Source organism: Lucilia cuprina, chromosome 3, assembly GCF_022045245.1.
Source record: "Lucilia cuprina isolate Lc7/37 chromosome 3, ASM2204524v1, whole genome shotgun sequence".
Lineage (NCBI taxonomy): Eukaryota > Metazoa > Arthropoda > Insecta > Diptera > Calliphoridae > Lucilia > Lucilia cuprina.
Window position 1 is genome coordinate 47,720,898 of NC_060951.1, and position 23,646 is coordinate 47,744,543.

The 23,646-nt window shown below is 26.3% G+C and overlaps 1 protein-coding gene across 3 annotated transcripts in view; it reads left to right on the forward strand.

Annotated features, from left to right (window-relative positions):
- The window catches only part of LOC111686939, a 360,960-nt gene that overhangs the window by 186,557 nt on the left and 150,757 nt on the right, over nucleotides 1-23,646 (forward strand). For all 3 annotated transcript variants that reach the window (XM_046945546.1, XM_046945547.1, XM_046945548.1), the window contains one exon: nucleotides 20,690-20,766. The gene's annotated coding sequence lies outside the window, so the exon portion shown is untranslated. The remainder of the gene's footprint in view (nucleotides 1-20,689; nucleotides 20,767-23,646) is intronic.

The window sequence follows — 23,646 nt, forward strand, 5'->3', positions numbered from 1 at the left end:
ACAACACCTCCTCTTTGTGCATACCAAATTTCATTAAAATCGGATTAACCGTTTAGAAGTTACCGAATTATTTCCCTCTTTTTTTTTCCTATACCACTGTGCATCATTCATTGTATAAAGGGTAAATGTCACTTGTCGACCGATTCTTTTAAAAATTGTTAGAAAAAATTTTATTCATCAAATGTTAATACTGATTTATACCGATTTTCAATATACTTTAAATATCAAACAACCTGAAGTAATCCAGGTTTGTGGAAAATTTCAGCCTTTTATGAAGTTCTGACGAATATGCCTATACTCTCTAAGAATATAATAAGGATCCACAATGATTTATTTTTTGATGGTTGGGTGGGTATACAAAATCAGTTAAAAGGTCTTTTACGACGTGAGTCTTCTTTAAGTAGGAAAACTTAATAACTACGGTATTTACTTACTTCATGACGATATATAGTACATAAGTCCTCTAAATTTTAACCCCAACGTTTTGAATTAGAGTATGTGTAGTATATTGATTATAAATAATTTACTGTTTAATTTTTAATTTCTACTGTATCATCCTACTTCATTATTGTAAAAACTATGTAATAGAGATAATAAACTATAGTAGTATGTACTCAAATACAACAACGCTAGTTAAACAAACTATACTTACAACCCATTTTTTGAAAGAGTTATAACAGCAAACATTTTGTGAAAATGTCATTTCATTCTTATTAAATTGGTTTTTCTTAACACCAACATTTTTACTCTATTTTCATGGATTTTTTTCGCTATTTCTTTTCTTACGTTTGTTTTTTCTTTTTTTTTTTTTGATAAATTGTTACGAAAGATCAAGCTGTTTTTAATTAAGTTTTAGTGAACAAGATTACTACTAGAATCCCTTAGTTGTGAAATTGAACAGAGTTCATATTTGTTACAAAAGAAAAAAAATATATTAAGACAGACAGACAGACAGACAATCGAAATGAAATGTAAGAAATTACAAGAAAAACCATTATTTCATTTAACTTAAATGTTGTTAGTGTGTTATATATAGTTATATAAAAACTGCGAAACGAAAAACTAATAAAAGTTAATTAATGATTTGTAAATTACAAAATAAAAATCCTTATATCAACAACAATGTTTTAATACATTTATGATAAACACAATAAATAAGATTTCAATCTGATACTGTAATCAATAAACAACAAAAATTTTTTTTGTTTTGTTAAATATATTAAAGGTTATTTTCCTTATTTTGGTGAAAACCGGTCAAATTATACTGGAGTTTAGTTATTATACCAAAGATATACTGCAAGAGTTGTTTCAATTAAACAGATTCTTGTAAGCATATCTTGTCATTCTAATAGACAAAAACAAGGAAATATATAAAAGAGGAAATAAACTTTTGGTTTGTTACAAGACGCTTAATCTAGCGCTAAAGTGGAAACGCTGGAGCAGTCATTAGAATAGTTAACGTTTGCTTACTATATAGTTTAAATCATAAACTAGTCGTTAAATGAATATATAGAAAAAGAGTAATTTAGTACTTTTAATTCATTAAAAGTATTCTTTTTGATTAAAATTAGTACTTTTTCATAATTTAATTTTGGGAATGTCTATTTTGTTATAGTCTTTAGGCAAATATATATATATAAATCATAATTTATAACAGTTGATCATTAATTAATAAAATATTTCTTACCATCTTCTTCTCAGCTAATAAATTTTCTTCAAAAATGTTATTTGTAAAATTTGTTTAAACAAAATTGGATTTTTTATCTTAATCATAATGCTTTGAGTTAAAAATATGTATGTACGTGTGTTCATAATCTTTTGCAGCTTTTTTGCATCTCATTCTTGCAGTCAAATTTTGTTAGTGTTTAAAACATCTTGTTCTTGTTGTCTGATCTTAGCAGTAACAACAAAAATCTGTTGTTGCTGTTGTTAGTAAGCTGTACAAACAATTTAATGTCACTTAAACATGACAAATTTTAAATTGAAAATGACTTTTTTTATTTTTGTTTCGGTTAGCAGAAAAAATGGGTAAAATGCAATATTGTTATTTTCTGGCTAAAATACAAAAGTTTTGGAAAGTATGTACAGAAGTACATATCCATGAAAATAAAACGTTTAAGAAATAAATTTGAAATAATACAGTAAAATATGGCTAAAAAGAAAATTTTAGCTTCTATTGTAAGTTCTTAACTAAACTATACATAACAAAATTTTTTGACGAACTCTGTACAACACGTTAAAATGCTGTTTGTTGATTTGCTTTGTAGGAAATATTTTGCAAATATAAACTACTGATTTGATTTTCTTAAACCGTGTAATATTTGTTGTTGGTTGTTTCCGCCGTTGCTACTTTATTTAACAAACATGCAAAAAACTAAAAACTCTAGTCTGGTCTAACAATCACCAAACGATTGTGGCAATTTTCCCCAAAGTCATGTTGATGCTCCAAAAAGTAAAAAAGTTTTTACATTTTTTCTACTTTCTTTATTTTTATTTGGTGCCACTGAATGCAGTTCTTCAGTGTAACTAGAAAAAGTTTCAGGGAGGTATTCTGCTTTTTTGTTTAGCGAAATTTAATTGGAAAATTAAATTTAGCGCTTGTAAAAACAACAACAATATATGGTAGTTACTAAATAGTACTAACAACACTTTCCCGCCTGCCTACTTTCCACCCCCCAAACACCAAATAAAGTTATTTCACTTGCAGCAGAAATTTAACTGCCATGAGAGCTTTTGTTTAAAATCTCTCATATCTAGTGGTTGTTGGGTAAAAACAAAACTTTCAATGTTCTATTTCAGAAAAATGGAAAATTTACCAAAAATAAAAAGGAGCAGGAATATTGTTCATTTCATGGACGACCAATGCACAATTTTTGACTCGTACTTATTTGTTTAATAGGGGCTTATAGCAATCATAGCTTTACAACAGCAGTTTCAGTTTGTTTAGCTTTACCGTTATAGTTGGTATAAATATTTGTTTACGTCCAATTTCAATTGGCAGTTTTGTTGCACCTACAAGAAATATTCACAACAATTGTATTTTCCCACATTTAGGTAGATTTTTGGCCTAAAAATCAAATCAAATACTTGCAAAATTTTTAAGTCAATAAAGTGAATTTGTTAGAGTCAGAAAAAAATCAATGGTGGCCATAATGGTGAAAAGTAGGTAAAAGGTGGTAGTGAAAAAATTAAAGTGGATTTAAAACTAAACAAGTTAAAGTAAAATTCCTTAGACTTGCGCTAACAATTTCAAAAAAAAAAAAAAATATATCAAAAACATATTTAGAAATTCAATTGACAGAACCCAAACAGACCTCAGAAGAACTTTATTAGAATCCCAACAAAGAGAACAAGTTAAAATTATAGATTTCTTAAAATTTTTTAATTTAATATTTTTTTATTATGTATTCAACCACAAACTAAGATGAAACATTTAGAAAAACAAATATTTTATAAATTTTATATATTTTAGCAAATGTTCAATATGTAAAATGTTAAAATTAATATTAATAATTTATATTTATTTGTTTCAAAAATTATAACATCACCCCCTCAATGATAACTTTGTTTAAAAATCAAATCACAAATATAAATAAATTTGCCAAATAATAAATTTATTTTTAACATAAACAATAAAACTATCAATAATTTCAATTAGTTTTCTGCGTATTTAAGAATTGTTCTATAAATATACATAATTGAAAATAAGTATTTTATTAAAATTATCATATTTTTTCTAATGTTTATAATAAATTTCAGTAATTTCCGTTAATAGTCAAAATATTTATAATAAAAAAAAACATAATACATATTCACATTTTAATTAAGAAACCGGAAATTTGCCATCATCAGGCTACAAGAGAAGGAAAAAGTGAGATATAGTGAAAAAATTATTAAAACGTTATTTTACGTATATGGAAAATTTAATGAATTTACCACTATAAACCAAAAATGCTTTTACTCATGCAAATTAAGAAAAAAATTGGAATGTTTCCCATAGTTCGGGGTGTTTGTCTCCAATGACTTCTAGTTAGATTACATGGGTACACTAAAGTGTTCTATTCCTTACAGTACCTAAAAAACGATATTGTAAAATGTGTAAGTTTTTAGGGAGATGCTCAAAGTTTTAATTTTTTTCTTAAAATTTCTGAAAGTATTGGCGAATTTACATAACATTTTCCAGTAAATGCATGTATGTATGTTAGACAATTTAAATATTGACAAAATAAAGTGATTTGTTCGGCAATGTCGAATCTTAAAAAGCTACTTTTTATAGCCACCATCAAACAAGTTATATTGTTTATGTCATTCCGTTTATAGCATATAAAAATATTCGCCTAAGACCCATAAAAGTATATTATTCTGTGACATTATTAGATTCTGAGGCGATATAGCCATGTCTATCCTCCTTTCCGTTGAAAACAAGATAGGGACTATACGGGATGTGCTAGACAGTTCAAATTTTGGCAAAAATATTAGTAATTGATAAGGGTCTTTTTATTGAAAATGGAAAATCGGTTTCGCATAGCTCTCCGGAAAACAGTTTTCACTATTCATAACATGTTAAAAAATATAAGTATAACTATGAAATTATACATAAATAGGTTTGTGAACGTAATTCTCTTAACGAAATTTTGTACGTATCGGTTTATAATTGACCATAACCCCTTAGAAGGTCCCCTTCAGAAAATGTCTTTAACGCTCATTACTGGCTCAGAAATTAGAGTATAACGATGAAATTCGGCATAAACAAGTTTTGTATGAACAAAAATCTCTCGACTAACTTCTGTGAAGATCGCTTTATAATTTCCCATACCCCCAATTTAGGACCCCTTCATTTAACATAAACAATGATGATTATGAGAACATAAACAAGTTAGAGCCTTTTTTGTAATTTTGCGAGGATCGGTCAATAATTGGTCCCACCTTCTTCAGAAAATAAATTTACTTCTTTCGATAATACTTAACAAAAGTATGGATTCCTAAATGCAAAGTTTATTCAAAGGGAAACAATTATTTTCGGCAATGATGTGATGGTGGGCATAGTCGAAATAACACGATTATGGGGAAATTTCCTCTCCCCCGTGGATCCAAGCCTAGCGGCGAGGGTATGGATATTGTCTTGGAAAATGTCATTTCAGAATAGCCCGATTACAAAAACTACAACTTTTTCTTCATTAAATAAATCCATTTGTATAAATGTTGTTAAAAATCACTTTTTTTAAATACATATACACTGAACCTCTGACTGATCTTTCCAATGAATCAAAAATATATTAATACAGTATTTAATAATAAGCGGGAAAATATAAGACAATAACAATACCTTGATTCTTTGATGAACTTCTGGGTTAAATTCAACACATTTTAACCCAAATATAATATAACATAGTAACTTTTCCATTAAAAAATAAGTAGCTCGTTTGAAACAAAAAATGTTATGAATATACTAACATACATATACAGACCCACAACAACTTATTAACGCTTTTTTCCACATGACTTTACATGAACATTTCAACACTTTGAAGCTGATTTTTTGCTATCGACGAAAATCTTTTCACAGCTGTTTTCCGACATAACAAATTGAATAAACATTATTAAATATACATATATAGGAAAGTATAATAGAAAAAAGTAACAACAACAAGAGTAAAATCTGAAAAAAAAATAAAATAGCTAAAATGTGCTTAAGCATTCCAGTCATTGCTTTAATTAAGCTTTACATGGCAACCATTAATACGCAAAGTTTTATATTTTTTTGTTAACTTTTAGCACATAACCATCTACCCATATTTTAATCTATGAAAAGCAATTTGAACATGACCATATAACATCGCAAAAAAAATACCCCCATTTAAATTAAACCCTTTTTTTGGTTGGATCCCTGTTCGTTCGCTCTGTATCCATTAGTTACGCATAATAAGAACCCAACAATTTCCGACAATGATGATGTTGATGATGGTGTGTTTTTTATTATTTTAATTTTACTACTACTGCTGCTGGTTAAATTTTTAGGAACATAAGTAAGCAATTTATTTTAATTTGAAGTTTCTTCTCCATCAACCACTACTACTACTACTACTTAGTAGTGATTTCAATTTCAACATGTTTTCCCAATACTATACTATCATTCCTTTCATTTGGACATTAAAGTGTAGAAAAACCTCCATGAATAAATAGATGAATGATGCTTTCTTTGATGCTTCAAAAAATGAGAACAAATTAAATGAAAATAAATAAATAAAATTCTTGGTTGTCATTGCTGTTGCTGCAGTAAAAGTAAATAAATTTGTTAATGACTTACCCAACAAAAACTTGGTAATAACTCTCAATAACTACTACATTAAAGCATTAATAGTTCATTACACATCTCCGTTTCGATTTATATCGATCCATTACTTGTAAGCGTTTTTATAAATGCTGACATCAATTATATGGACGAATTGTAACGTAATTACAATTATCAATTTTTAAGTTACATATATGTGTGTGTGTACATTAACAATTTAACCAAATTATTTTTAAAGTTTTATGTTAAATACTTGTCTACTACGATAGCATCTCGTTGTACCATACTAACATTATAAGTTAAAATGCAAATGTGTAAATTTTGAAAACTATTGAAATTATTCACTGGGAAAACATTCATTAGAAATATATTTCATTTAAATTTATCGACAATAATTAAAGTTTAAAATATTTTTTTATATTAAAGACCAAAGGCATTTCCTTCAAGCATATTTAAAAGTTATCAAAGTTGTTTAAAACAATATTTGCTAAGAATTTATTTTAAAGAATTGCTAATCAGTTATTATTCAATATATGAATTTTAAATATCAATTTAAATTACAAATAAAAATTAATAATTTCGACAGTGAATACAAAATTTCCTCGAGGATTTGGGAAATTTTATATTCAACAAAACAAAAAGTTGTATATTCTAGAAAAGGGTGGGCCCGCTATCCAGTACACTTTTGTTAAGGGAATTCAAAACTAAACATACACTTAATTTAGAAACAATTCATTTCTTAATTCTAAACAAATTGTCAAAAAAATGTAACAACGTATATGGTACTATGACACTTTTTGGTGTGTCATAATTTTTAACAATTTTTAATTGTCGATTATGAACAGAAAAATATGGAATTTGGATAAGTACATTGTTTCGAATAACAAATGATCTTTTGTTGAATTTAATATGAAGACTTTGGAATTTCGTGAAAAGTGCATTCGCGTGCCATAGTGTCCAGTGACATAATGTCCATGGACGTTATAAAAAACATAATTAAATCATAGCGTCCATTGACCTTATGAAAATTTAAAAAGTCTAGCGAAATGTAGCGTCCATAGATTTAACACAAGTTTATTAAAAAAACATAATTTATCGAAGCCGGTATTTAAATACCGAAGCCTACTCGGCAGATGGGCCCGAAGGCCTGCTATCCTGACCATTCTATTTAAGGAATCTAAAATGAAATATTCACTACAATAAGGAGCAATACTTTTCAGGATAGGAGTTTCTCTTTCCTAAAATCTCAACAAATTTTCAAATACATTTCTGTTTTTTAAAAGCGTCACAATGTCCATGTAAATTATGACACTTTTAAGAATTGTCATAACATCCATGGACATTATGACACGTCACCTTGCAAATAATTTAGTAAAGTGACTGGAGCGATAGCCCTGTATTCCTTACCATCCAATTTCATCCAAATCAAAAGACATCATTATATCAATTTTAAAATTAATAATTTTGGTTATAGTAAATATCGAAAATTTTGAAGCATTTACATCGGAAACTTTAGATGAAATGTATAGGGACGATTTGAAATATTTACAAAAGTTATTACCCTCAGTGGCGTATTGATATAAATTCAGTAAGACTAAGTAGACTATGTGTTTTGAAACATCTAGAAAAAATCTTAATGTTTGTATTCAACAATAGAATTTTCTTTTTGTTAGAAAATTGATGTGTCTTTTATTGTTGCAACTATCTATGCTAATTTCAATAAGTTAAAACATTTTAAAATTCAACAAACTAATTCCAAATGTTTAAAAATGTGTTGTAAATTCATTATCTTTTGTAATCGTTTTTATTCACCTCATGTAGAGCATAACAAATTTTAAATATGTCCACAGTTTGAAAAAAAAAATTTAAATCCTTTCAATCCTTACATTGACAATTGCCACATTGAACCCTTTTTTCTATAGATAAAATATCACAAAAATATTGTTGCATAAATACACAGACAATACACAAGCATACTACTTTACAATAACAATAACTGAAATATTTAAAACAACACGTGACAATTAAGACATGTTGCATCATCGTAAGATATAAAACAATATAGTGAAACACTCAACTGTGCGTGTGTATAAAAGGGTATTATCTGACTGACATAAATGTTAAATCAGTAAATCATAAATGGTTATTGAACACCCACCGTTTTACATAACAAACACTATTAAACAACTACACAGTGGGATTTTAAACCAATTAAATAAATAAAACAAACAAATAAAATGAAACAGTTTAACATTTTAACAAATTCAAATGAAGCAAACAAAAAAACTAAAATGCATACGAATTTTTTTTTCATCAGTTTCATTTTGTTACAGATATTTTTAGTTTTGCACCTTGGAAACAGGATTCTTTGTTTTTGGTTCATTTTTAGCCCAATTGTTAGCCAACAACAATATTCCCTTACAAACATAACACATTAAAGTGAAAAAAAGGATTCGCATTTAAAACGATATACTTTATCCTGAAATCTAGAACAGAGAAAAAAAAAACACCTTTAGGACTAAAAGTAAACAAATGCCGTTTTTAAATATGAGAAAAATCTAGAACAGGAAGAAAAAATTTAAGCGCATAACGTTTGTAACAAATTCAGATCATAATTCATGTGCACGATTGCTGTAAACAATAAAAAAATTGCTTACAATGTCTTTCGCACCTTAGTTTTAATAATTTGTTTCATTTATGTTTTTTTTCAGTTTGTGCTTGTTTGTATTTTCAGGTTTTAATGGTCATTTGAACATATACGAAAAAACAACCTCGAATTTTATTGTTATTATTATTTTTTCTTAACTATATGTTAAATACACTGTAACAAAAGTGTTGAAAGGATTTTGAGATCTGTAGTTTTGTTTAACTTAAAAAAACAGAAAATTCTCTACAAAGAATACCTATTTTCCAATATTTTCTACAAAGAGATTATTTTATCAAAACTTTTTATAAAGAAGATTTTTTTATAAAATTTTAAGTTTATAAAAATTATGTAAAGAATTAAATGATCAACATCTATCATATATATGTGTTTGTTTGTATGAATGTGTATAAGTTTGTTTGATGTCTATAGTCGCCTAAATGGCTAAACCGTTTTTCTTGAAATGTTCACAGTGTATGCCTGGAAGGAAGTGCCATGACGATTTATTAAATAACTATTAAAATTTATCTGCACGGGTAACTTTAACATCCATAAGAAAATTTTTTGACAAAATGGGAGGAATGTCTATAGTGGTCGTGGCACCTGCCATTCAAGAAATAGTGTCCTCAATCTTTTTCGGAGCAACTTTAGTGGCAATATGATTATTTAGGACAAAAAGGCTACTGTAAAAAAAAAAAACTAAAAAATATTTCAATATAAAAACATATTTTTGGAATTAGAAAGAAACTTTTATAAAAATACTAGAAAATTTTCTACAGACAGACATTTTTATTGAAATTTTCTATGAAAAGAAATATAAATTTTCTAAAAATTTTATAAAAATTTTCTACGAAACACCTTTTTAGGAAAATTTATAAAGAATTCAATCGAAAGTTTTCCATAGCATCAAATTTTTTATAGAAGAAACATTTTTATTGAAAATATGTTATATTTTTACGTCAATCTATCGAAATTTTTCAATATAAAGTTTAGTGACAGTGGTTATTTTCAAAATCAAATTCTCTGAAATATTGAAAATAAGATTTTAACCAAAATCTTGATTTTTATATCAGCATTTGTAAACAATACCGAAGTGTATACAATATATCCAAATATTTTGTCCTTCTTATACTTCAGGATTAAAGTAACAGATACTAAAACAAAATTGGTCATTATCTATCGAGTGCAACAGTTTAAACTTACTCACCAAAGCTTTTCCAACATTGCCCAGATCTACGAATTACACATCAGAAAAAAGAAAAACGCTGTAGGATCTTCTAGAATTTATGCACAAGTAAATGAAATTTATGGTGTATACTATAACAGTAAATTGTGTGTGATGTTGTTGTTGTTTTTATAGCTGTAAAACATTCAACAACAATATTGCAAAAAAAAAGTTCTGAGAAAAAGCCAACCTGGTAAAAATTCATTACAAATTTTTTTATTCTTTTCGCTGCAGGGCTGTTACATGTATCTTCTTTTTTTAACATTTATTTGATTTTTTTCCTTGCTACACTTTTCGTGTGTAATGTAACTTTTGTAGATGTGTTCTTTTTTTATATGTTTTTCTGTTTGATACTGCCTTTTAAAATTCACATGTATAACACCTCTAAATTTTGCCACATTGTTGCTGCCACAAAATTTGCCATCATGTCCAAACACAACATATTTTTTTTCTCTCCCTGCCTTGTTGATGGTGTTTGTATAAAATGCCAACTCCACATATGCTGTTTATGAGTCCATGTACATACATATATACATATGTTCATATGTACTTATGTTTGTATGCCTGGATATTCGTCATTATGCAATAACAGGATTTTCTAGGCATTTGCAACATTTAACATTAGGGTGTGAGCTGGGGATTTTCTATAAGTTTGTTAGTCGATTTGTAATATTTTCATGTGACCATATATTCCATACAATTTTATAGAAGTTTTGTGTTTTTGTATTGAAGTGGTGGTATCATGATCGAAACCACTATAGAATGTTAAATCTTCTTACTTTCAAATTTTTATTTTATCTGATTATAGCCTGTGGGAAATAGAGAATTCTAAGGAGTTTTTAGTGGATACGTTTGTAATATCAATATAAAATGAGGTGATGTATTACTTATTGAGCTACAACTAAAATATAAACATGTAATACTATCTGAAAAAGACACTTTAATCACACCAACAAAGTTTTGCAACTAGAACTAAAATGTTCATAAATTTTAATTATATATGTTAAATTAGTCTATATATTAAACAATTCGATTTTTTAGCTCAAATCTTAGTCGACCTTTTCCACCTTAAAAAGTGTTCATTCGATGTTAACTTTAAACAGATTTAAAACATCAGCAACTGTGTGTTCTTGATTTTCTTTTTTGTACAAAATTTTACTCCTCTTTCACTTGTTGTGTATGTACAAGTAAAAAAATGTTTGCTTAGTTGATATATTTATGAACAGTAGATGTACAATTTAAAAGGATTCCATTTTCACAAGTGTTCTATTTTGTTGGATTTTATATGATTTTGTTTATGTGTTGTGTAAACTTTAATTTTAATTTTTCAAAATATCAGGCAAATTTTTTAAGCAATGAATTCTTTTGTAGGAAAAACCACAACTTCAACTACCAGATTGTGTTAATTTTGACAGAATGATATATCAAAGGAGTTTTTCATTGCAAATAAGGTTTAAAAAGAAACATGCAACACATTTGTGCTGAATTTTTGAAAAAAAGATAATCATTTTTCTACAATAGGTTTTAAAATCCTTACCATATTAAGACTATATTCCGAAAATTGGTTTCTCGGTAATTGGTCAAAACTTTCATATAAAGTCTAGTTTTGAAAATTATTTAATATTTATATCATATATGTTTATATTTCTAACTTTACTTTGATTATGTCTTAAGAATATATAAATATTACAATTACATATGATCATGAGCATACATTTGAATGTAACATAATAATATTATTCATTTATTAGTTTAGTACATTTACACATCTATAAACTAATGTGGAACATACATATACAAATGTACCAACTACATTCATAGACTTCAAGTAATAGAAACTTTTTTTAATGTAACTGACTTTATTAATATTACCTACATGTATTTTTTACTTAATTTGCACTTGTAATTAAAGGATATTTATGAAAATACTTCGTAATGCCAATTATAATTTTACTTATTCTTTCTATTTATTCAAACTTAACATATTAAATAGTACATAAATGTTTATTAGTATTAGTTAAGGGGGTAATAGAATATGTATGAGAATACAAAAACATTTGATCTGAATACTATATTTTCTCTGAAATAAGAATTGTTCTCAATATCGAGAAAAATTATAAAAGAATTGAAAATTAATTAAATATTTTTCAAAAAATGCCCTATAACAAAATAACTATTAAAATTTTTCTATAAATTATAAATTTTATCGAAAGTTTCTTTTAAAGAGGACGAAAAATATAGAAAATTTTCTATAAAAATAAGTTTCTTTTTATAGAAGTTTTACGAAAATTTTCTATTAATATTAAATTTGTCTATAAAAGTAAATTTCTCAAAAATTTTCTATAAAACGAAATTCCTCAAAAAAAAAAAAAAAAAAAAAATTAAAATTGAATTTCTCAAAAAGTTTCTATAAAAAAATATTTTTAAGAAACTTTCAAAAGAATATTTTTGGTTTGTACTTTTTGGAAAATTTTCGATAAATTGTGTAATCGAAGAAAAGCTTTTAATAACTGTAACGCCCTTTTATATTAAGTATATGGAAGCATAAACATATTTATCGCTACACTTACTAAAATAGTTTCTTATAATTACCAGGTGGGCTGGTGTTCACTATTTTTCTCCCTTTTGTTCCTCTTTGTTTAATATTCTTCACATTCAGAAACTAATGAGTATATAAACAAATAATATACATATGTATAAATATACACATATATGTATTTCTATAGTCCAGCTTCTATGCAATTGTATTTTATAACTTCCTTTACATGTGTAGTATATAAGTATATTTATTATTGTTATTTTTATTATATTGAATTACTTGGATACAATTTTTGCCTACAAAGCAACAACACATATAAATACACTTAAACAACTTAATAACAATAAAATTTTTGGGGGAGAATTATTTGTTATATTGTGTTAATTACAGGTGACATTTTATTAGACTTTCCGGTCATTAGAAAACAACAGCAGCAAGTTGTATTAATTAAAATAGATTATATGTTTATACATAAAAACATAAATCCTGCACAGATGTCTGTGTATAAAAATAAATAAATAAATGTGCAAAACTATAAAATGACTTAATTAATAAATATTTTCCTTAAAATAAGTTTATTTATTGTATGAAGTTTTTGTTTGTTTGAGTGTTGATAACTTTATTAAAAGTTTATATTTATTTACTTTGTACATATATGTTTTTTCTTTTTGCAAAAACTAACTCACACATGTTTACTAGATAAAATTAACACTTCCGGTTTGTGTGCCGAAGTAAAAAAGCTAAATTGTTTGCCCCTAAAAAATACTTTTTTGTATGAGTACTTTTTTGTGTATAAAAAGAAACTGCATGCAGTATTTTGTAGTTTGGTTATTAAGAATTTGTTTGTTCGTTTGTAAGTGTTTCTGTTTTTCTTATTCCATAATGAACTTATTTCACTCACTGCAACTCTTAAATGCAAAACTTTTCAAATAAATTGCATTTTTTTTCTCCCTCTCTCTTTCTCTCTCTATTTGATGAATTTCCTTAAGAAATTGTATAAGAAAATATGTTGTGTACTTAAAACATGAATATAAAAGTTTAAACTTTCGATTATTTGTTGTTAAAAACTTTATGTTTTATGTAGCATACATATATACAAGTTAAGAAATGGTAAAAAAATCCTTAAACTATTTCTAAGAAAATGTGTTAGAAGTTGTTAAATAATTTTGCAGTTGCATTTATGTATGTACATAAATGTGTTTAGATACAAACTTTGTGCCTTTTTTATTTACTACATTAAAGAAACTAATTTAAAAGTTCATTTCTTATTCTTTAGTTTTATGTTTTTTTACACAAATGTTTAATATGAAAATATATTATTACTGAATTTTTATGTATGTTTGTGAAATGTCCTCTTTGTTATAAATATTCTTTGAATAAAAATTAGTTTAATTGTTTGCAACATATAAGGTCTTCCTAATATTTAACTATTGTCAAATACTTGTAACCACTCTATGGTTGTTATGTTATAGAACGCTTTTAAACAAATTTAAAAAAAAGGATTAGTAATAAGCGTAAAAGTCATTAAGACCTTTTATGAAGGGTCACTTATAGACCCATATTTCTAGAATTGAAGAAAATGATTTTGGCTCGAATCGTATCTTATTGCTTTATATACAGCTAAGAGCATTAAAGTCTTTTTCTGAAGTGAACCTTATATGAAAGGTAGGCCTAATTATGAACTGAAGAGGACTTTATATGGGGGGTAGGCTCCATTATGGGCCTACGCTATAAAATTTTACAAATAGATTGAGGTTAATATGAAATATATTTGTGCCAAATTTCTCCGCTTCATTTAGGCATTTATGAGCGATAAAGTAGTTTTCCGAAAATCATGGACCCATGGACCCCCTATTTTTAATACCAAACAAAATGCATTAACTGATAGTATTTGTGCAAAATATTAGCTCACTAGCAATTTCCATTTGCTAGGAAACAATGTATCAAATATTTTAATAAAAATTGATGACTAATTCACTTCTTACTATAGTATTGTAAAAACATTAAAGACCCAATCATTTGAACGTGAATTTAAAGTAGATTAACTTACAAACCAATTAATCTATTAAAATTAAAAAAAAAAACAAAAAAAACTTATAAATGTGTCATTGTATAATTCAAAACGAGTTCATCCTCTTCCATTGTCATTGATATAAAAAAGGAGTTAAAAGCTTTTTTGTTAAGGCAACCAAGAAACAAATAACCAAAACATTGTAATGAGACCTTTTTGTTTGTTACACAAATATTTTTATTGTTGTTGTTTTTATAAGCTTTAAAGCTTATTGTTATTGGCCATTAACTTTGTAGTAAATTTTTATGAACTTTTTTTTCTTAACATAGCAAATATATATGTTTGCATGTATATCTGTCTATTATAGTTTACATTTTAACTTGGTAAATAGCAAAAACTTAACCTTTTTCGGATTATAAAATACTTTGAGAAAAACAAACTACAAATTTTTAAATGTTTTAAAGGTTGTAAAATTATTGCAAAAATGGTTGTGTGTGAGTGTTCGTTTGTTTTGTGTTCGTTTTACAAGAGGAGATTAAAATTAGATTTGCTTTTGGGGATAGTTAAGATAATTTTGTTGAAAATATATATTTAATTAAGATGGAACAATCAAATAATAGTTTAAGGCAATAAGTTACAACATAATTATTAAGTGTTGTATGAAAATGAAGTGGTAAGTTGGGGGTGTTAACTAGACGCATTTACTTAATAACGTAGAATGATTAATAGAAGTAGAACATGTTATTTAGGAAACTGTTGCACATGGAAAATAATGTAATATACTTGCAATACGTAGGTACATTGGAGTGTGCCGAGGATCAGTTTTTTTCAAGAGTTTCATTTAGATATTCCTCTCAATCGATGCGTATCTTTTTATACTTTTTATTAAAAATAAGTGTCAAAATTGTTGTAATTTTTAGCTTATACAAAAAATTATTAAAAAATTATTTAGCGTTAGGTCCATTTCAAAATGATTTTGATTATTTTGCTCTAAAAGTCGTTTTGTGAACCAGAAATACTTTAATACAAATTTTAACTATTTTTCCCGCAATAAGCTTTAACGGAATTATTGAGAAGATTGCAGAATACGTTATTTAAACATAGGATACTAAGGACCTCTTCTAGCGATAAGGTCAAAATTACGGAATTTTCTTTAGAACATATTGAACTGATATCAAACTGTTCAAAGAAAATATTTCTTATCTTGCTCGTTCAGTATTTTAATACTCATCGTTTAAAATAATTCCTACAAAAAAGTGGTCTTCAAGACACCCTAATGTACATATATATGATAGTGCTAATGGGCACTAAATATGGAAATATATAAAGTTTTTCTAAGATTTTTTTATTAATTTCTTTATTATTTTATTATAATTAAATTATAATTAAAACAGAATATGGATTTTTATTTAAATATTTTAATATTAATATGTACGTAGCTACATACATATATGTCATGGTCATGTAATAGAGGTTTTAAATAAGCTTATTTTCTCTTTTAACAACTTAAACAAAAATTAAATAAATTTTCAATAAACTAAATTCTATTACAATACTGCCACAGACAATTTTAGGTCTAAAACTCTTCCCACAAGTACCACTCCACCACTGTAACAAGAACAACAACTTCTAACTACATACATACATATGTAGTATATTCATACCTCTCACCTCGATTATTCAATAAATAACAAATGTTACATTCAGGCAAACCGACATACATATAAATGTATAAAATTAAAATAAACAGACGGACGGACCAACAAAAAAAAATACGAAATGAATGAAAAATAGAGAGAGAAAATCTCATTGAATTCAATTGCAATTTCAATTCAACTCGTTGTTTTTGGCATTTTTGTGGGTGTTGAGAAAAACAAACAAACCAACAGCAAAAAAATCTAGAAATAAAATGCTGCAAAAAAATACAAAAGCGGCATAAAAACTGTTTGTAGATGCAACATTGTGGTAGGTAAACTATGCAATATTTATACATACATGTATGTATATATGAATGTATGTATGTGTATTTCGTGCATGTGTGGCTATGTTTACAATCAATGCACTTCCACAGACAATAGTAAAAATTTGTATTTTGTTATTTTTTTATGTATAGGAAATCTGTGTAAAAACAAGCAACAAATGTTTGCAATGTTATTCTCATTTTATTTGTTTTTTTTTATTTTTTTTAGCAATATTTACGTACAGATTTGCAAAAATAAAATTAAATTGAAAAAAAATCAATTTTTTAATTTGGAATTTCTTTTATTTTTGTGTTAGATTATTTTCTATGTTTTGTGACTTTTTCAATTTTATTGTAATTTTTACATTGTTTTTTTTTTACAAATTTGATATTGACTGGAAATGTTTTTAGTAGTTAGTAGTAGTAGACTTTAATAATTACTCCATCTGGAAAATTTGTACCAAATATTTAAAAAGCACCTGTCAAAAGGCATATTCGTTTATTTAGTTTTTATTATTTTTAGTAATGTTTTTTAATTACTCCTAAGTTCTTAACATGTCAATCTTCAAAAGTTAACTCGTAATAAATGCAAACGAAAAAAATTTAACAAAAAGTGTTATAAATTTATATTAACCGAAGTTCCATTCTGTAAGGTACATACATATGTATGTAAACCGAAAATTTTTGCAAAAAAATTTAAAGTACAGCTGCTAAACATAAGTTTTAAACTATAAAAATTCAAATAACTAAAAGAATTTTCCCTTTAAAAATATAAAGGCCTTAAAAACACACACATATGTATGTAAATATCTATTTAAATCATTTCCGTGATGGCAAATTTAAATATTAAACCCTTTCTACACATGTTAATTACTTCTTGAATCTCAAATAAAATTTTGAAAAGAAAACTCATCTGAACAATTAGTTTAACCTCTAATATTTGTTGTAGGGCATCAAAAGTAATTTGCTTGCAAACAGAAACAAATCTGTAAATAGACTAGTTGCATTATGGCCAAACAAGCAATTGACCGAAGTAACACTGGCGTTAAGATTTTAAAACCATTTTCATGGTCATTTCTTTTTTATTTTTATGTAACAACACGAATATTTGCTTTTAAAAGTATTTGTTGTAATATTTGTTTGTTTTTCTTTCACAAGTATCCTGCGTGCTGGCCAAGATGTTTAAGTTTGGTGTAAGCCTTAACTCTAGTTGTTAGTGTTCTTATTGAATGATTCTGTTTTTTTTTCTAACCTACTGGATTTTTATGGGCTCAATAAAATTTTATTACTTTCCGATTTTTTCCAACATTGTGATAATTTTCACACACACACAACAAGCATTAACTGTTTCGTGTTTTTGCAATTGTTAAAATGGTATTATCGTTCAGATACAATTTTTTGTTTGTTTTTTTCCCATTTTTTTCGTTGAAAACCCTATTTGATATTGGTGTAATTGTACAGCAACAATAACAAGTTATTCTATTGTTTAGAAGCTGTGATTAGTTTTTATTTTTTTATACTTTCCAACACAATAAACCCATAAACGCAATAAACCTCATCCGTGCAACTTAACAGTCAAACCCTTACACCGCATTTGCCACCTTGTATATGGCGCATTGCAAGAATTCGTGTATAAAAAATTGTTTGTGAATGTATCTGTGTTTGTGCAAATACACTCTTTTAGTTTCAAGTGTATCATTGTTTTACAATCACAAAAAAGGATATGTTTGCCTTTATTTAAAAATAAATGAAAAAATAACAATAACAACTACTACTAAAACTAAAACAAACTATGAAAATATCCTTTTTTAAATTGCTTACTTGATGAAGTAATTGTTGTTGTTGTTGTTATTATTTCTTAGTTCGTTTGTTAGTTGTAGTACTATTATTAGTATGTATATTGTTGCTGTTATTATTTTACAAGTACTTTTACGTATGTTTACATAGTGTTGTTGTTTATTCTGCAAGTTATCTTGGCTACAAATATATTTGTATGTATGTGTGCCTATGAAACTAAATGAAAATATGTATGTATAAAAATGCTTTTAATAATTGGCGCGTGTTGCAAAAATGTAAACAAAATGTAGGATATCGTTTTTAGCGAGAGCAGATTGTAAATTTTTTTCGGAAATAAAATAATTTTTTTGACTATCTGCAATATTCATAAACATTTATCAAATGTTTATTAATGTGGCAGAATAAATTTTGTATGAAAATTTGATTTATAAACCTTTGATAAAAGTTTATTAATAAGATCCTATATATAAATCTATAAAAGTTTTTCTTGAAATTTATACCCAACAAAGACTGATATTTAAAGTAATGAGTTAAAACATTTTTCAATACATTTAAATTTAGGTATTTTAATGCATTTGTACAGCGATTAATAGGGATTTAAATAAGTCAATACAAATATGTAGTGAAGTAAGTTGTAATGAATAGTCGGGCATGGCCTACCAAATGATACCATACACCATTAAGTGTTTTAAACTTAATGTGTAGATACAATTTTTAATAATTTAATTTGTTAAAATTAAAGTGCATTTCAGAGAGAGGGGTAAATGGCGATTGGGATAAATATAAGGTTTTTTAATTATATTTACAACAAATTTAAAAAATGACTAACAATTGATCTTATAAATATCTGTTACTTATAGGCTCAAAAGTGCTAAATACGGCTGAAATACGTTTATAGAAAATATTATTTTTTTCTTCGATTAATCGAATAATTTTTATTCGAATGGCCACCCTTGTAAATATGGGCTTATCCTTGTAAATTTTGTTGGAGCGATTTACTTTTACAATAAACCAGGCTCGGATCCATATCAAGCATTTGGATGGGGGGTTGGTTAAATTCCCTTTCTACCGTTTATCAGCTCCAATACAATAAAGCAAAAAAGTATTTATAGGTGAATTTATTATTATCAGAAGGGTACATTGTAGAGTCAAATGAGGCCGGATAATTACGAAAATTGGTAAACGTTTTTAAAGTGTTGTGATTAGAACTTTAAACAAAATTATTAACTCAATAGCTTTATTCAGGAGCTTCGGTTGTATGACGACTAGACGAAATAATGAACCGATTTCAACAATTTTAATAGGTCGAGTTTTCAAGTGCGACATATAGTCCAGTGCTTCTTAATCCTTCTTAAATTTTTTTATCTTATTGGAAGTAATTTTGAGAAATAGTTGAAAAATGTTATAATTTATTGGGGTTAGTGCATGTTAAAAAGCTTATTTCACAATACTGATTTCGCACAAATTTTTTTAAAAAAAACTTTTCAAATGACCTCGCATATTAAACAAGCATACAACTTTATGTAGCACAAATTTTCAATAAAAGAGACTTCAATTTATGTAGTCCTATGCATTCTCTATTAAATACTTTACCTCATTTCTTCTAGATTGCACTCTTGCTCTCATCCTATTATAAACACAATTATTAAGTGTATATTAGTTGTTCCTCTTGTCCTTTTTACAACTCTTTTAACAGGTTGCAAGAACGTTATCTTTTTTGTTCTTGTTGTTGCAGCTGCTGTTGTAAAGTTTGTTTTTCACACTTGTTCAAAATGTTAAGTGCACTTATATATTGACTTTAACACTGGTATATGAAATAATTAGTAAAAGTAATTAGTTTAGTCTATTAGATTAAACAATAGAGTTTGTGTAAGCGTTGATGAGTTTATTGGGAAAAATAAACCTATAAAAGTAAACGCAGTATCCTTTTCAAGGGGACTTAAGATAATTTTCAAGAAATTTTAAGATATTTTAAATTTAAAGAACTTGGGTACTTATAAAAAGAAAATATTAACATAAACAGTTGGTTAGTAAAAAACTTTAACTATATTATCTAAAATACTTTAAATGATTTAAGAAAAATTCAGTTTTTTATCAAACTATTCAAGGATTTCGGTAAAAAGTTTAATATAATACCAAATTTATTTAAATCCTACATAAAACCTTAATTTAAAATATATTTTTTATAATAATTTTAATTTTCTTTTTTATGTCTTTTTAGCATACTATTCAATGAAAAGGACATCAACAAACTAGTCGTTAAAACTTTGGAAAAGACAACAAACTTTAGCAGCTGAGGTAATCAAGAACCCTTCAACTTTATGTTTGTGTTTTTCCTTTTGGTTTAGTCTTTTTATTTTGTAATACATATTTAAATATATAAAATTTAACCTTTTTGTGCATTTAAAATATTTATACTAAACACAATTTATAATCTAATCTAATAAAATTTAAATCTCTTTTTGATTAGTTTTAGTACAAGTTTGTAAAATAAAAAAAAATACCTAAAAAATAAGAAAAACGCACAAACACCTTAATTTGAGACAAATGACTTTAGGACAAAATTTAGAGACATATGAATGAGTGAATGAATGGAATGGATGGGTGGATGAATGAATGAATGAGGAAGAGAATAATTTAAATAAAATACTGACAGACATTTATGATAGACAATTTCGCGATTTCCCTAAAGGCCATAAAATCTTTATTCTTATTTTGTTAAATGTAAGAAAATAAAAGAACAAACATTTGTAAATTATACATAAAAACACAAAGAAATGAAATGAGATGAAAGAAAAAGAATTTATCCACATACAGATATTTAAAGAAAGTTAAGTTAACATACTAGCAGATACAAATTTGTATTTAAATATAGTTCAGCACATGCTATAACAATATTTATTTACCATAAAGTCATAAAATTTTATAAGTCTACCTTCCTAAGTGTAACTTTGTATGAGTATAACTTATGTATATTTTCATTGCCAAAATAACAAATATAATATTTATGTATAATTTTTATATTACTTAGACACACATGTGTAAAGGTAACTGAAATGTACATTTGTACATACTCATAAACATTGATAAACGTCGTAAGAAGTTTATTTAAACTGAAAGCAAAAAATAATGACTTTTTAAATACAAGTAACGCCTGTTCAACATATGTAATTTCTACTCACATATATTTCTTAAAAATTTTGCGTTCTTCTCATACTATATTATTTTTTATTTTTTGGGCCAAAACGGCGTTCACTTTAATCAAAATGTATTTAAGGTGCTTACTTTGGGGAATAGTCAAAAAAAGCCAAAGCTGTCATATTGCACTCCTTAAATCACAATTGGAAAATGAGAAAAAATAAATGGAATTTACAATTATTAAAAAATAAAATAAGAAGAAAATAATGAACGGTTCGTTAAATTTAGATGTGTATATGTACTTAAATATGTAAAAGTTTACAGAGTTTAAAAAGAATGTTAAAAAATTTCTAAAATTCCAAATTATAAAAAAATATTACAATTGATTAAATAAAATTTAAGTTAACGCTTATATTTAAAGTATATGTCTGATCTTAAAAATAAGCTCTTTATGGTAAAAATACATAAAATAAAAATTGAATATTTTTTTAGAAATTCAAATATTTGCTAGTTTTTCATAAACAGTTTTTTATTTAATAATTTATTACAACATCCATCTAAACGACTTAACTTGTTATTGTAACACGTCGATTTTATTATAGTCAAGTATTTACTACACTAGCCTACAAATTGGGAGTCAAAATGTGCGTTTGTTTTACGCACAAAGCAATTGCCGGTACAAAATACGGACCTAAGAATCCTATTCTTCAGTCCATTACTCACAACACCACTGCTTAATTATATAATTGTACATTAAATAATGGCTTTATACGAAAATATTATTTTTCTTCTGTATGTGTGTAAAAACTATTGCTAGCGCATGATGTGCTAAATGTACAAATAAAATAGAAAAAATAAGAACTTTCTTATATATTTATATGTAATTCATTATTAGAGTATTTAAGTGTAATGCAGATGGAATTATCTGCTTGTCTGGAAAACATATATATATGCCTACATTAAGCCTTTCTATTTCTGGTAGCTAAAACAGCAAATAATAATGTAAATATTAAAATCTCTTTCTGACCTCAAAAATACTTAAAATTCTAATAGGACTATATAATAATGCATATGAAAACATTATTTTAAAATCTGTTATTATTTCAAACGATTACAAGTAAACAACCCAACTGACACTTCCTTTTACCATAAGAATAGGCGTCTTAACAAGGAAAAAAATATTATTTACTAATAAAAACTCTTCAGAAGTATTTAGATGTTTGTGATATTAGTAGAACTGGTGGTAGAAAATGAGAAAAAAATTCCTAAACATATGCACAAGGTATGTTAACATACCTTAGTAACACCAACGCTTAAGTACCCATAGAATTTTGCATTAACCAATTCAAAAAAGATTGAAATGAGAATAAGAGAAAAAAGGCAAAAATAAATAAAATTCAAAACTAAACTAAACGAGTATGTGAAAATCATCATTTCTATTTCACACATTCAAATCGTTTTTTTTTTCGCTTAAAACCAGCCAAAGGATAGAAGAAATTATACTAATACGGGTGTGATGGAATTTTTGTATTCTTCACCAGCTGCTGCATAGTGAAGGCGTGTGAATTTCATGTGGAAAAAAGGTGATATAAAATATTTTTTTCTTCTTACCTTGTTTTTCTTTCAAATTATTTGGTTCCTTATGTAAACTTCCTCTAAAAAAAACCCCGTTTTATTTTAACATATGAATGTGTATTTTGTTTACTTTCCCCTATAACGTGAAAGATTTTTCACTTATGTGGAAATGTAAATTTCATTGAGTATTATCCTTAATATGTTTGTTTGATTTGCTTTCATTTTATTTATTTCTATTTTTTAGGGTATTCCGTTTTTGCACATAGATGCTATCGAAGAAAATTATTTAAACACATTTAGACATATTCCCATAAAATAATTAAACACCGTTCCATTCAATTCTATAAAAAAAAACTTTCAATTATGTGATGATGATCAATCAACATCTGCTTGCTATAGACATTATGTATTTAAAGACTTTATCTTACATTAAAAATTATGAATTACATTTTTTGATACTATCAT